Raw genomic sequence first — 14,312 nt, 5'->3', positions numbered from 1 at the left:
AAAAACCAAAAGACGGGCAAAAAAGAACCAATTTTGACTGAACCTGTTTGCAAAATCAGCTGTGAATTCAAAAATATTCTGCCGATTTCCTTTATTCTAGTTCACTGCACAGATATATATGTTGTAAATTATTATGCAAAACTTCAGTTCAAAGTACACACTGAGAAAAAAAGTTATGACAGTTCGCGTCACATGATTTGGAGCAAATTCTTATTTTGAGAAAACGTAAACAAAGATTTCAGAGCTTGCAAAAGGTGTCAGAAACTTAACATACAGGCCTAAATGCACCAGATTCATAGGTGGGCCCTTCCTGAGAAGCGTTGTAGTGTCCTTTTGTTCGGGTGGCTGCTCGTCTTTTCTTCCTGGTCTGTTTTGTCCCATCCGCTGACTTGCGTTTAGCATTCTGCATGTGCTGGTGATCCCTGGCGATGCAAGCTTTCGTCGTGTAGTACCCTGGTTCTATGCCAGCTTGCCTCAGGATATCTCAGGTGCTTACACTGCCATTATTAAAGTGTGCCACAGCATCATGCAAGGCAAACATTATTGTAGGCAAGCTTACATAGACATCTTTGGGAGCCCGCTGCCATATTAGACCATTGAAGCACTCATTTGCATTTTGTGTCTTACCATTCAGGCACTTCATGAGAAGTTCATCAGAGCACAAATTATTGTACACAGTTTTAACTCTGTTGAGTACATCATTTGGAAGTGCTCCTTTGTGCACATACTTCCCTCGGCCGAGTGCTTCGACCCTTCTGTACCCACACCAGCTGTTCGGTCCAAGTGGGCACAAGCCATGTCTCGGGTACTTGTCGGTAGAGCTGGAATGAAAAAGACTGGCAAGGGTAGCCTGTTTCATTGCAGAAAGGTTCCCCACATTAGTCCTTATAGCGATGCCATAGTAGTTTTGCAGGCGGTCAATGAGGGCATCAGTGAGCTTTCCCTTACCACCGAGTCCACGCACTGTCTTCTTCAGTTTTCCGAGGCGGCAGCCAACACGCTTCTGGACATGCCCAATGCATTCGAGTTTCTGGACACTGTCCTTTCCATACATGTCTTTCACAGTGGCATAGCTCTTAGAATCACTATCATCGTAGTATTGCAGGTACTTCAAGCCTCTTTTTGGTTGCGACCTCTCAAATATTCGGTATACAGGGTTCATAGCAACTGTGAGAAATAAATTCAAGGGTTTTCAAGGACTTTCAAGGACCTTACGAAGACTTTTCAAGGACCTTAAGTAACACTTTAAATCGCAGAAAAAGACGCCACTTTTTGCAGCATATAAATTTATACTTTATTTCACAGAAGCAAAAGCAAATACATTTTTACAATCAATATCAAGACATATTGCACCTCACAATTAAAACATATTGCACACACAGACACACACGCACAAAGAAAAGGCCATCTTCAGGTAGTGGACTAGATATTAAGTTCATGAAGCTTTCCTTTTAGCTTCTCATTCATTTCTGCAAGTTCCAAAGCCTTTTCTTTTTCCGTTTTTCTGAGGCTGCTTGACTTCACAATAAAAGAGATCTCACTTATAGCTTCTGCCCGCTCAGCATAGTTGTCAGCGCAAGCTGGGAAGTCAGCACTTGTTTCTTTAAGCTTCCGCCTCTCTACTTTCATACTGTGAATCTCTTCAACTTGGCTTCTCTTGGATGCCTTTGCCTGCTCGTTCACACGTTTTTTCGTCTCCTCCAAGTAGGCCCGATAGCGGCTGTGTGCAGCTGATTCAGATCTACGCAATTCGTTTGTTATTGCAATGCTCATGACACCACCAGCCTTGCTTACTGCATCACAGACAATTCGCTGCGACACATGTGAGATCTCCTTGAGGTTTTCAACAGATACCAGTCGGTTGACGCTAAAACCTCTTTCAACAGAGGCCTGTCCATGGCTCAAGACTAGAAGAAGTCGTACAACCTTCCACAGGTGCATATATGATGAATCAATCTTTAGCAGCTCAAGATAAAATTCATTCAGACTTGAAGAGTGTTTGTCAAACTGCCGCAGATTGGGCTTCTTCTCCTGCAGAAGTTCTGCGTATTCACCAAGTACCGCATCGCGCTCATGCTCATCTAATCATCCAACTGCAATGAGTGCGTCTAGGACATTTCTGAAGCTTAGAAGACACTCATCAGGCTTTGAGGCCATTTGGCGGGGATTGAGCGAAGACAGGCTCCTAGCCAGCTGATATGCTAGTGGGCTCTTCTCCTGAATTTTTTTTGTTGTAGCTATAAGGAACTGTTTGCATTCCATTCGAAAGGCAAATACTTCTTTGGCGCTCACCTTTGCAGCTTTGACTATTTGTTCAGCAGCATGCCCGATGTCAACCTTCTCAGCAGACACGTGGTTATTTGGGTCTGCGAGGTCCATTTTGAGTATGCTTATCATTCCTGTAGGAGCTGACAGCACTGAGCATTTCATGAACCTCTTGAGGAGTTTCCTCAAGAGACTCTCCAGATCCCTTTTCAAAAAGAAGATCAGCGGTTTGTTCAGCTGGTATTCAGTGAGAAATGGTTTAAGAATCATTGCAATGCCAAGCGCAAAGTTAAGTTTGGCCAACAGCAGCGGGTCCTGGCAGAAGGCACATATCTGTGTGTATGATGCATACCTTGGTGCGTTCACGTCTTTCCTTTTTGTGCATTCCACATATTTCTTCACATCATCCACAGTGCAATGGCACGTTTAATCACGGCTACATTCTCAACCCAGCGATGTGGAGCAAAGTTCAGAGGGAATGTCTTTGGCTTGTGATAGTGGAGAAATCTCTTCGTTTCTAGAATCATGTTCTAGAAAGGCACAGGATAAATTTAGCCTGCTGCTTTACGTTTTTTCCTGGCAGCAGCACTGTGCCTTGACTTTGTTTCTTGCATGTTCCTGTTTGCAAATGTAATGTGCCAACGTAGCCTTGTGCGGCAGAATATTTTAAGAAATTTCTCAGTGCAGCCAACTGAACAGAAAATAGCTTACCGAATTGGCATCCTTTCCACCAGATTTTTGCACACATTGGAAAAATGTGCACGATAGTTTATTTCATGTCTGAAAGCCGAATCTAATTCCTTTATGTAATTCAGACATGATTCAGAGGTTGCTGCAATGAAACCGAAGAGTTGCTCGGGTACACCACTTTCCTTGAGTAGTGCAAAGAATTGGTGTCGTCCATGGAGAGAGCCACCATCCGCTTCAAAGAGTGTTCTCTCGCATATGCACTCGCTAGTCCTCAGTTCAAGAAAGCTCCTCACAAGAGTACACAACATTTTCATATACCATGTCGATGGCATCTTGTGAAGATGCCTGCAGATCAGATGAATCAGAGGCCTGCTGCGTGCTCTGGCTTGTGGTGGTATGCTGCTAGGTGACAACATGCAGATACACTCTCCAAGTTGGTGAGGAAAGCGTTTGTTGTCACCTCACAGTTTCCTTGAGAAAGCTTGAAGAGCTTGCCACTCCAAATATGTTTTAGAGCCGCCACGAATTGGTATACATTTGTGTCTCATTGCAGCCATGTTTTTGACGAATGAGGAGTAGGAGGAGGAATAAACTTTTATTCAGACCAGCAGTTTGTTTGGCTGGGCCTAGGCCTCCCACGTGGGGACGTCGAGGTCTTGCCTCTCCGCCGCCTCGCGGGCCTGCTGGGTCGCCCAAAGCTGGTCGTCGAAGGGGAGCTGCGCAGGGCGGTATGCCATCTCGACGAGAGGGTCTCGGTGTTAACGGACGGGTACTGGTGTTTACACTCCCACAGCATATGCGGGAGCGAAGCGACCTGGGTCTTGCATACCTTACAGGTGTGGTTAGGATAAATGTCTGGTATACTGTATCGTGGATGACGTCGTGTTTTGTCTGTAACAGCGGAGGGTTGTTGCCTGCGCTCTGTTTAGTTGTGGATGAGGGGTGGGAAGTTCTTCTTTCAAGTAAATGCTTGGTGATGTTCGTTGTAGCTGGTGTATGGGATCGCGTTCCGCGGTACCCCGCTGTCTCCGCACGGTTGACCAGCCTCGTGCTATGGAGTTGTGCGTCTTGTAAGTGGTGAGGCGGATGAACACGCCGGCATGTGCTGGAATCCAGACAGCGTGATTTGGTTTCTGCTGAGTAGGGGCGTGGTGTAGGATCGTAATGCTTGCTGTTGATGCGGCCTTTTATATAGTTTTTGATGCCGTGCGGGAGTCGCTCACGATGGTGTCGCAGTCTGGGTCGAGGGCGGCCAGGGCGATGGCCACCGCTTCGGCAGTCTCAGCGTTCTGCGTTACGATGCTGGCAGCGTGTCTGAGCGCCGCCTTGGGTGGTAGCCGCTGCGAAGCGTGCCCGTCTTGATATTCAGCTGCATTGACAAAGGTGACGCCTGTGGTGTCGCCGTAAGCTTTGATGAGGGCGGCCCGTGCCTTCCCTGTTCCTTGTTGTATCAGGTGCATGTTTTTGGGGCTGGGGTCGGCATGTAGCCAAGCCCGGATACATCCTGGGATTGGGTGTTTGTCTCCGTGCTGGCGGTGGTAGGTGATGCCGAGTTTAGTCAGAATGTGCCGACCCATTTCTGTGAGGATGAGGCGCTCCAGATGAGCCTGACGCTGCGCTTCGATTAATTCGTCGAGGGTGTTATGGAGTCCTAATTGGAGAAGAAGTTCTGTGCTGGTGTTGTTTGGTAGTCCGAGGGCAAGCTTGTAGGCTCCGCGAATGATGATGTCCAGCTTAGTTTTTTCTGCTTTGTACCAGGTATGGAAGGCGGCGACGTACGTGAGTGCAGATAACGAACGAGTGAACGAGGCGGATGAGGCTTTCTTCCTTCATGCCCTGCCTTCGTTTGTCACCCGCTTTAAAGCCGCGACGTGTTGGCCGTCCTGTCGGAGGATCTTGGAGATAGCCGTTGAGTTCGCACCGTTGGCTTCGATGGTCATGCCAAGGACCCGGATGGTGGAAACCACGGGTATGGTGCCCCGTTCCCTGTGAAGCTGGATTTCTTCGTAGTAGCGTTTGTGCGTAAAGCGTAGCGGTGGGCGTCCGCGGAGCGTTGGGCGATAAAAGAGCTCCGATTTGCTGGCGAGCATCGGAGTCCCGTGCCTCGGAGATAAGTTTCGACGGTACGATCGCGTTTGCAGAGTGGTTTCGATTTCGCCGTCGCTGCCCTTCGCGGCCCAAATCGTAATGTCGTCGGCATAAATGGTGTGTTCAATACCGTCGATCTTCTGGAGTTCCTGTGCTAAACCGATCATGACTAGATTAAACAACATTGGGGAGATGACGGAACCTTGCGGGGTGCCCACGGCACCAGAGCGAGTTCTTCCGACTGAATGTCCCCTGCCGAGGGAACGCCCTTCTGTTGGATAGAAAGTCTCGAACGTAGTTATAGGTGCGCTCGCCAACGCTGAGTAGTGACGTTCGAGGATGGTGGAGTGCGCGACGTTTCGAAGGCGCGCTCGAGGTCGAGTCCCAAGATTGCCTTCGTGTGTCGGGATTTGCCATCGAGGATTTGGTGTTTGAGTAGAAGCATGGCATCTTGGTTGAGAGGTGCGCCCTGAAGCCGATGATCGAGTGGGGGTAGGCTTCAAAAAAAGTTTTCGAGGAGATCTTGCTGCAATCGACGTGTGAAAAGATGAGTGAAATCAAAGCCCTCTTTTAAATCAGCCCACAGCAACAACAAGGCTTTGATTGTAACTGCCAACCTTTATAGTGTGCGGCGCTTGTCCGAGGACTACCAAAGTGCCATTGGGCAATCCAACTGATGCACGACTGAAGGAAAGCATGGTATTCCGACCCATCAGTCATTGCATACCGCAACTTGTCGTCCTGATTTTTCAGGGTCGACTGTTCAGGCTGTCAAAAAGCTTATCCATTGTTTCTGTGAACTGAGCTGTAAATTTAGCATCAACAGGAAGCTCTTGATAGCAATGAGAGTGAGGAGTGCCACAGATACAGAAGAAGAGCAGAGCGACGCACTGCTCTTCTTCCGTCAACACCGCGGTCAAAGTTGCCCCGCCAAGGCAATGTTGGCGGAGGTGGGCGCGGTCTCACGGTTTCAGACCTTCGATGCCGGCAGACGAGGAGCTGTGGTACTTTCCTGGAAAAGCGTCTGGAGTGCACACGTGACGTTCAACAAGTACAAATGGAAACAAAATAGAAATACAACAGGCAGTGTCCCAAGTTGGCTACTGGGGCGTCCGCAATAACTTTGCGAGCGATACTTTCGTCGGCTACGAACACCACTCATAACTACACGGATGTATTAAATGTATACCACGCTTAAAGCGTTTAAAAAAACAGCTGCAGTGAGTACAACAAGTATCCCGCTTCGTTATAATGTTTACTAGCATGCATAAGTTAAAGTAACACGTAGCAAAACACTCATAAGACCGGTTGCACGACACGGTAATCTGAGTTGGCTAGCTTTCATAAGATATTCGAGGTAACGACAGGCAGTTAGACACGCACATACTAACGTGAGCAACCTAACTGGTGACAGATCCGCTTTCGAGAGGTGACGCCTCGTCGAGCCACAAATTGCAGCCCATCCACTAATTTAATCTTATTATCGTAACCATTCCTCAAACAAATAGCCGCAGCAACTAATGGCAGCAAGGAAATTCGTTGTTCATTCAGCAGTTTCAAATCATAACGGTCAACGACAACCAAATCAAGACTTTGTGAACATCTTGGGAAATGTATAATAGTGAACGTATGAATACCTGTGGTCGGCAGGGATCCTGAAGAATGTGCACCTTCTTCCCCGAGGAATCGCACCACTTCGCGCAGCAATAAAGGTGCGACATCAATGCTTCGCTGCGTTGTAAAGTTTGCGTTTCTATGCGCTTTTTCGTGCTTGTGTGTCGTCTGGTTGTGCGCTGTGCAGGCGTGATGGCGGCGGTACCTAGCGGAGCCACACACAGTCGTCTTTACAAAACTTCTCTAAAACCTTGCCTTGTAATGCTCGTAGCTGGTTTTAGTTTAGTGCAGAAACACATTTTTGTTTGGTACTTTGTACCACTGCGGCCACGTTATTTTATTTTTATAGGCTTACTGAGGCCTTCAAGTACCGCCGCTACCAGGTTCGCTGCAATCGTTTCGACAGTAGCGGCGCCTCATGGCCCGGACGCCAAACTGCCATCATTGGTGCGATCTTGTACGCATTCTAAAATAAGCACCGAGGCGTGGCATTACCATCAGCCGCACGTGACCGCACGCGATTGGTCAATGCAGGGCCGTGACGTCTGTCGCGGTTCACATAGGCCATTTGCGTGCGGCTGGATGTAACGCCACGCCTCCGTGTTTATTTGGAATGCGTACAAGATCGCGCCACATTCCTCGGGTATAAGCCCCCCTACCTCGGGTAGGGTGGCTAGAGAAACGAATTGGCTTGGATACTTTGTTGGCTCGAGCACATAGTTGCCAGGCGCTCAAAGGAAATCCGCTAAATTACGACGGAACGTACTTCGATTGACGAAATTCAAGGACTTTGAAGGACCTCAGACAAATTTCAAGGAGTTTCAAGGCCTTGGAAATGCCATTTTAAAATTCCAGGGCTTTCAAGGTTTCAAACACCACTACGAACCCTGGGTATAGACCAACCGTCTCCATACTTCCAGCACTTCCTTCATGGTTTGCTTGACAGGTGTTGGTTTGCCTTCCATTCCTGATACGAAGCTTTTCTGGCCTCAGCTTGCTTTTGGTTTTGCAAGACTTACACGTGCTAGAAAGGGCCTTAACATCGATCACTTTTCCCATGTCAACAGATATCACAGACACACATCCGTTCAAAGATGAATGGCCATGCTTCTGCCATGTGCCATCACTGAAACACCACACACTGCACTCCCCATAACACGACGAACTTCCGCAGCAGCATCCCATCGACTTCGATGCAAAGCCGAACGATACTTGTCGTAGGCGGAGTGACGCGGAGGAGCAAGCATGTTCATGACTTTGAAACGTTTTCGCACCTGTGTGCCCTTTTCCTAATTGACACATCGCGTAACTAGACGAACATTATTCTCATTAGCACGCCCCACCTTTTTCGACGTATCAAATGGACGCTCGAACCCACAGTCATACACACGACCGCACAAGTTGAGCATATCCTTTGGTGAGACCGTTCCTCGAGCTTCATGTTGTGTTCAGGCACTCACAACATGCCAAAAACCTGAAGAAGGAGTCACTGTCCACCATCCTGTTCCCTTGGAGCGTGGAATGCTGTAGCGGAGCCTCGTACGCCTGGGTTATGTCCCCAAGCTTCATCGTGGGTCGCCGAAACACCCGCGCCTGTGTCAGAAGGCAGCCTCGTGGTCATGTAGCGATTTCCAGAAAACTTGCGCTTCCTCCTCCTGTGTGTTCTGCACTTAGCCTGACCAAGGTAAACAACAAAAATTCCACGAGCGTCGTGCGTCCCCTTGTGGCGTTTTTAGAGATTTAAAAACAATTAGAAACACAAAGTTATACTTAATGACAACCTATTATGTAACAGTCAAAAATAAATTCATAAAGTATTTGGAATATCATTAATATAGACGAAACAACACTTACTTTCTAAACCAACACAATCTGGTTTTCGGTTTCGCTATACGAGCATGGGGTGTAGAAAACTTGCTGTAACTCGAAAACTAATGATGATAGGAGGATAATTTTTGTTGCAGCATATTTTTCAATGTTTTGGCGTTTTGGCGTTTTCAATGTTTTGGCAATGATTACATCACACTGTTATGGTGCGCTTTCCGGCCGGTTAGATAACTGGATATATACCAAAATTGGTATGGCATGACAGGAGTGCGTGATGAACATAAATGACCGGTCATGCAGTGTATACACCAGAAATACTTTTCATTGCATGGTGTATATCACATTGTGTATGCAAGCGTGCATGGCAAACCTGCGATATATGGTGAACTAGATGCCATGGATGAATGATTTTCATTTGGCTCAAAATAAACAAAGCGATGTAGCAGCTCTTTGCTGGCTGCTTCGCATTACATCGATTCCCACAGTTCGTGGATCTGCCGGATTTTTCATCGAGCGGCCGTGATCGTACCATCCGCAGCACGTGACACGCCGCTCACCGCCGTTGCTGTGTGTGGTTTGGTACATGAGGTGGCGAGTGAAGAAATATACCAAACAGAACAAGATAGGACACCTGGAACGTTTATATTACAAAAAAGACGAATGTGAGGTAGTACGAAAACACAACCACGGGATACAAATTGTGCGCTTGCGACATCTAGTATCATCGCACTCAAGTACCATATTTGCGTGACCGACACCAATAAATGACAAATCTTGGAAGGGAACTTGAATTCAGGGAAAAGGTGGAAGTGCTTGGCACAATTTTTGGCGCGATTTACGCGCGTTTTTGACGAACGCCTTCGCGAAATCGCGCTTATGCGTCCTGAATGGCGCAATTTCATGTGCGACTGACGCGTGGTCGGAGGGTTGCACGCGTCATTTTCATGAACGCCATCTCAAAAATCGCGCCGCCACGTCTTCCTACTTGAAGTAGAAAAGATAAACGCCTCCACACGGCGCACCGCCCGCTCGTCCGACAAGTTGAGTTTAGGGTGCACACGCGTGTTCGTTTGGTTTATTCCAATCCTCCAGACGGCGCTGACCTCCGCGCATTTCGAAGGAACTTTTTGAAGCCAGCGTAGGCTTTTGACGAGAATGTAGCAACCCGGCAAACGCGGTGCAAAAACGCCGCTGCTGAAAGACGTTCATTACCATGAACGTTTTTCATTTGTCAGTCTGGTCAAGTGTCGCTATTGGAAACATCGCTTATCTCGTTTTCCTGAGTCATTGCTCTATCACAGCTGTGATGTTTTAATGATAACACATACGCGCGTGTGTCTATATATATCATTTGTTTAAGCGTGGTTGGTTCATCAGTATTGAGTGTTTTCGAAAATCGCTGAAATTTTTGTGTTTACCAAAAATAAAAAGAATACAACAACAATAATGTTTGACCCTACAATTCTGCTCCAAACTAACTTGCATGCTCCAAAACACACATTTTGTGCTCCATAGCTGCTCCAAAACAGCATTATTCCTGCTCCCTGAGCTGCTCCAAAGCACTCAAGCCCGCTTCCACCCCTGCAATAACAGTGGTTTCCAGTTTCCTTTTCTTCTTTTGTAAGTATTTCGACCTCCTTATCAATGCAACATTTTTCTTTCTCTGTTTCTCATCCTGCAGCTCCTGCCTTTTACAAGTTTCTAAAAATGCACGGTATTGGTTCTTCGTAGAAGCCACCGATGCTCTGAATTCTTTTGTGATGGGCACATTAATATGTCACCTGCTACATTTACAGCATCACAAATAATGCGCTGTGAAATGTGCGATAATTCTTTCATATTTTCTGCTAAAACCTGGCGATTCACGCTGAATCATATCTCTACGCTTGCTTGGCCATGATTAAGGGTTAGCAGCAGTTTTTAAAAACTCCAAAACTCAGGATATGCTGAGCCAACCTTCAGAAGGTCATAGAGAACCTTGTGAGGTGCATGTGAGCTCCTTTAAAGAAACTGCAACTGATGCTTGTGCTCCTGTAGCAGCTCAATGAACTGTGTAATCACGGTGGGCTCTGAATGCTCATTCCTTCTCTCTGCTAAAATGAGTTCATCCAGATCTTTCTTTAAGATTTCAGTGCACTCACCTGGCTTCGAGAATATTTGCCCGGGTCTAGCGAAGAGGCCTCTCACAACGGGCTATCGTAGGGGGCTCTTCTCCAGGATCTTCTTAGTGGCACTAAAAAGGAACTGCTTGCACCGCATGCGAAATGAAAATGCAGCTGATGCAATGATTTTGTTGCTTATAAGAAGCTGCTTGGCTGTATTGACTGGGGCGAGGTCAAGGCAGGGCACAGTTGAAGAAGCAGTCTTTATTGGCGATGACACATAACTAAAACATAGAGGACTTGCGAGTGAGAGTGCTACAAAAGCCACCCTCTCATACGTAGTGAACGCTCTGGCTCTCGCTTTCGCCTAGGATGGGGCAGCGGAGAAGGAGATGCCGGTTAGGCACCCCCATCTGTCGGGCGGCTGGCAAAGTGAGACGGACGGCGTCTGCTCACATCCAGCCCCACTTGTAATCCAAGCCCTCTTTGATCGGGGCATATGGGGGCAAGAATGTGCCATGCTAAACAAACATGGGCAATGTACATGGCATAAAACACAGGGCATGAACAGAGAAAAATGCTAACATAAAAGCAAAAGACAAGCAAGGTAAATGGAGAAAAGTTGTAAGAACAATGTCAGTCGCACATGGAAAAGTACAAATTAAAGTGAAGAATGAGCACTCCAGCTGGGAACCCTGGACGACTTCTAAGGGGCTGGTATGCAATGCAGGGGTTGCTGCATGGTGTGATGTGGAAGCTGTGGCTAGCTGCTGTATGACAGCCTTTCAGTTTGCTGGTCATTTCGGTGCTAGATGACTGTTTTCATGCCAGTTGAAGCAAACAGCTTCACTCAACGATTGTCCAGGACAGAAGGCAGGGACACCATAATGCTCTGACAAAGCTGAATACCGTGCTTCCTTTACTGCAGACAGTAGATCTGCTAGCAATGGCTACGTGAAGGACTGGCAGGACGAGCTGAGGCCCATGAATGGGCCTTGAACTATACGGATCTTGAGGTTTCGTTGAAGGACTTGCCTGGAATGTGTACTCTCATTACTGTGACCACGAAGAGGCTGCTCGATACGATAGAGTGGCTCCCTTGTCGCCTGACTGTGTTGCATTGCCCTATCCAGCTGAGTGCGATGCACGTTGCGCCACTATGCTCGTCGCAGTGCTCGCGCACAAAATTCTGTGCAGGAGCTACTCCATATTTTGGGGTTCTGTTAGTGGCACTGGACATTTCTCAATAAAGCGAAGCTTCGCATAGGCATAGTCGCGAAGTGACTGTGAGCTGGACTGTTACTTCGAACTTAACTTGTTGCTGACAGTGTTAATAATGTCAGCTCATCGGTGAATGCGTGGAGAAAGCTTCGTGCCACATATCCCATGTCAGGAACTGCACGCATAGAGTCAGGTGCCAGTTTTTCGCAGTGCCCTCTTTACTTGCGTCGATGAGACTGGTTGTTTCTGGCAACCATGAAGCGAGCTGCTGCGTTCGTTGAATTTCCTCAATCCACAGACTTGCACTCTGCTTGTGCAATTCTCGAACAATGGTAGGCTGCTCAACACATCAGGCATGGTCGTCATATGTATCTGAGGGTGTTAGGGGAGATGGTATTGGGGGGGGGTGACTTGGAGAAATGCATCCATATTGTGGCTGAGAGTACTGGTGGTTCATTGGAAAACGAGGGGTTGCCATGAACGGCTAGGTTTCCCTTGGCGGAGAAAAATGTTCTTGAGGTGCGGTGTTATAGATGAGCGGCTGCGAGGTGTACGTAAACGGTGGCTGCAATCGGGCGATGCGGGCGTGTACAGCGGCGAAGCTGCCTGCCGGATATGCGGTGTAGGAGGTGCGGTAGGAAACTGTTCCCAGGCCGAGGATACAGGCACCGATGCGGGTGTCGTGGCTTCTCTGAGCCTAGCTGCATAGGCCCCTTCCAGCAACTCTGCTAGGCGCTGAATGAGGGAGGGCCTCTCGAGACCCGGTTGTATCCATCCCCCGGCGTCTGAGCTCAGCCTGGATAAACTCAGTGCTGAGGCACGCAATTGTGGCAGTGTTGGCTTCAGCCCAATTTAATCCCGACTGTTGTGTCAGAGAGTGGTGTCCGACGGCGAGGGCCCGACGACTGGATGCGAGATGCGACGTGCGCCGGCACGGCCCACGACACGAGCAGTAGAAGTGACTCGGGAGCCCATGGAAGCCCGATAACGACTCAGCTGGCCAGCGGCCGTTTATTCGAAACACACATAACAGGCACGCCTGCACATGTGATTGGCTGAATACAAGCATGTGCCGTTACATACGACATCTGTTGACTATACACCGCACTAATGTGCCCTCTCAGTGCGCGTGCACATTTATAGATGGCGCTACTACACCACATCATCCCCCCCCATCGATAAAGTCACACTATCTCAGTCCCAGGGTCCACACCGAAGAATGCTTGCACCACACGAGCGGTGGGTATAAGATCAGTTTGCGCGCACCCATAAGTGGCACTAAACAAAATACATCACACTCATGTGAAACGAAAGACACTATAAAAAAAAGTCAGTTTCCTGCGATGTCGCGGCTGTGTCCACTAGGCACGGCATTATAGGAAGATTACGTCCGACCTTAAGTGACAAAATTCTTAAGCTGTTCAGGCCGCTTTGTCTTATGGTGCGACGCGGAGAACTCGCAGTAGAACTTTCTGAAGTGCGACCATTTTTCGGTCAGCTTTGAAAACTGGTTGCCCTTTCATTTTCCCCCTACCCAGGGTTGAGATTTAGTTGATTACTTGAAAAAGGTGCCCTAGCCGGGTCCTCGTAAGCTCTCAACATTTCTTGAGGAACAACCAATTCAGACCTTTCACTGTAAGAGAGCTCTGACAAATCAGAGTCTGTCTGAAAACTGGGGGCGGAGCCATGCAGCGGGAGGTGAACGGTACTGACTGCCACAAATGTTTAAATTGGAATAAGAGTAAATAAGTTCTTTAGGTGGTAGAAAGAGCAGCATTCTCGAAAGAATCCCTAGGAATTACTGTTAACTTGGATGTGTTCCACGCTATTCATCACTAAGCATGAAAGTGGACTGCGCACCTCAGCCTGCACTGTAAGAATCCTACTATACTAAAAAAAAATCCTTTCCTATGGAACCTTACTTTTATGCGGGTTTCCGCGCACCTTTCTTTTATCAAAATACCCTTTACTCTTTTGCTGTTTCACTGCAACCTGATTACTGACATGAGACAACCCACCGTGTGACTCGAATACTTTAGGACGAATCCTATAGTGCTAATGTCTACTTTAGAACGAGTTGTCGTCCCTGCAGCAGAAAAGCTGGAGAAAGACCAGTCACAGCATGTGGTGTGACTCTATTAGACTCAAAAATTGTGCAGTGCTCTTCGAGGCATCTTTACCTTCCAGTCTGGCTACCTGCAAATGTTCCTAAAAGAGACACTAAAGGCAAATAACAATTTATGTCAGAGTGAAAGCTCTATGTATGACAACTTCTAAACGGTAATATTATCGACAGCAGTGCCCTACTTACCGAGAGATTAAGCTAAATGTATCACATGATGAGCGCCGTGAGTGGGACATTTTCGAAGTGATCCCGATGACGTATGAGAGTCTGCCTACAATAAATCACTAGTAATCAAACTAGCAGCAATAAAAAAGAACCTTCCGTGCATCAAAAGACGTAATAAAATGCTGTTCGTTCGTTTCCGTTTGATTCATGGAAAA

The 14,312-nt window shown here is 47.6% G+C and overlaps 1 long non-coding RNA gene across 1 annotated transcript; it reads right to left on the bottom strand.

The window, feature by feature from the left end:
- Positions 1–341: 341 nt before the first annotated feature.
- Positions 342–7,604, bottom strand: LOC125756807 (uncharacterized). Its single transcript, XR_007414758.1, has 2 exons — positions 7,537–7,604; positions 342–1,135 (listed from the first exon to the last, which is right to left on the bottom strand). It is a non-coding gene; the product is annotated as an uncharacterized LOC125756807 (long non-coding RNA).
- Between the last annotated feature and the right edge of the window lie 6,708 nt (positions 7,605–14,312).

Source organism: Rhipicephalus sanguineus, unplaced genomic scaffold (genome assembly GCF_013339695.2).
Source record: "Rhipicephalus sanguineus isolate Rsan-2018 unplaced genomic scaffold, BIME_Rsan_1.4 Seq845, whole genome shotgun sequence".
In the NCBI taxonomy this organism is placed as follows: Eukaryota; Metazoa; Arthropoda; class Arachnida; order Ixodida; family Ixodidae; genus Rhipicephalus; species Rhipicephalus sanguineus.
Note: the sequence above shows the minus strand (reverse complement) of the source record. Positions and strands in the feature narration are given on the sequence as shown.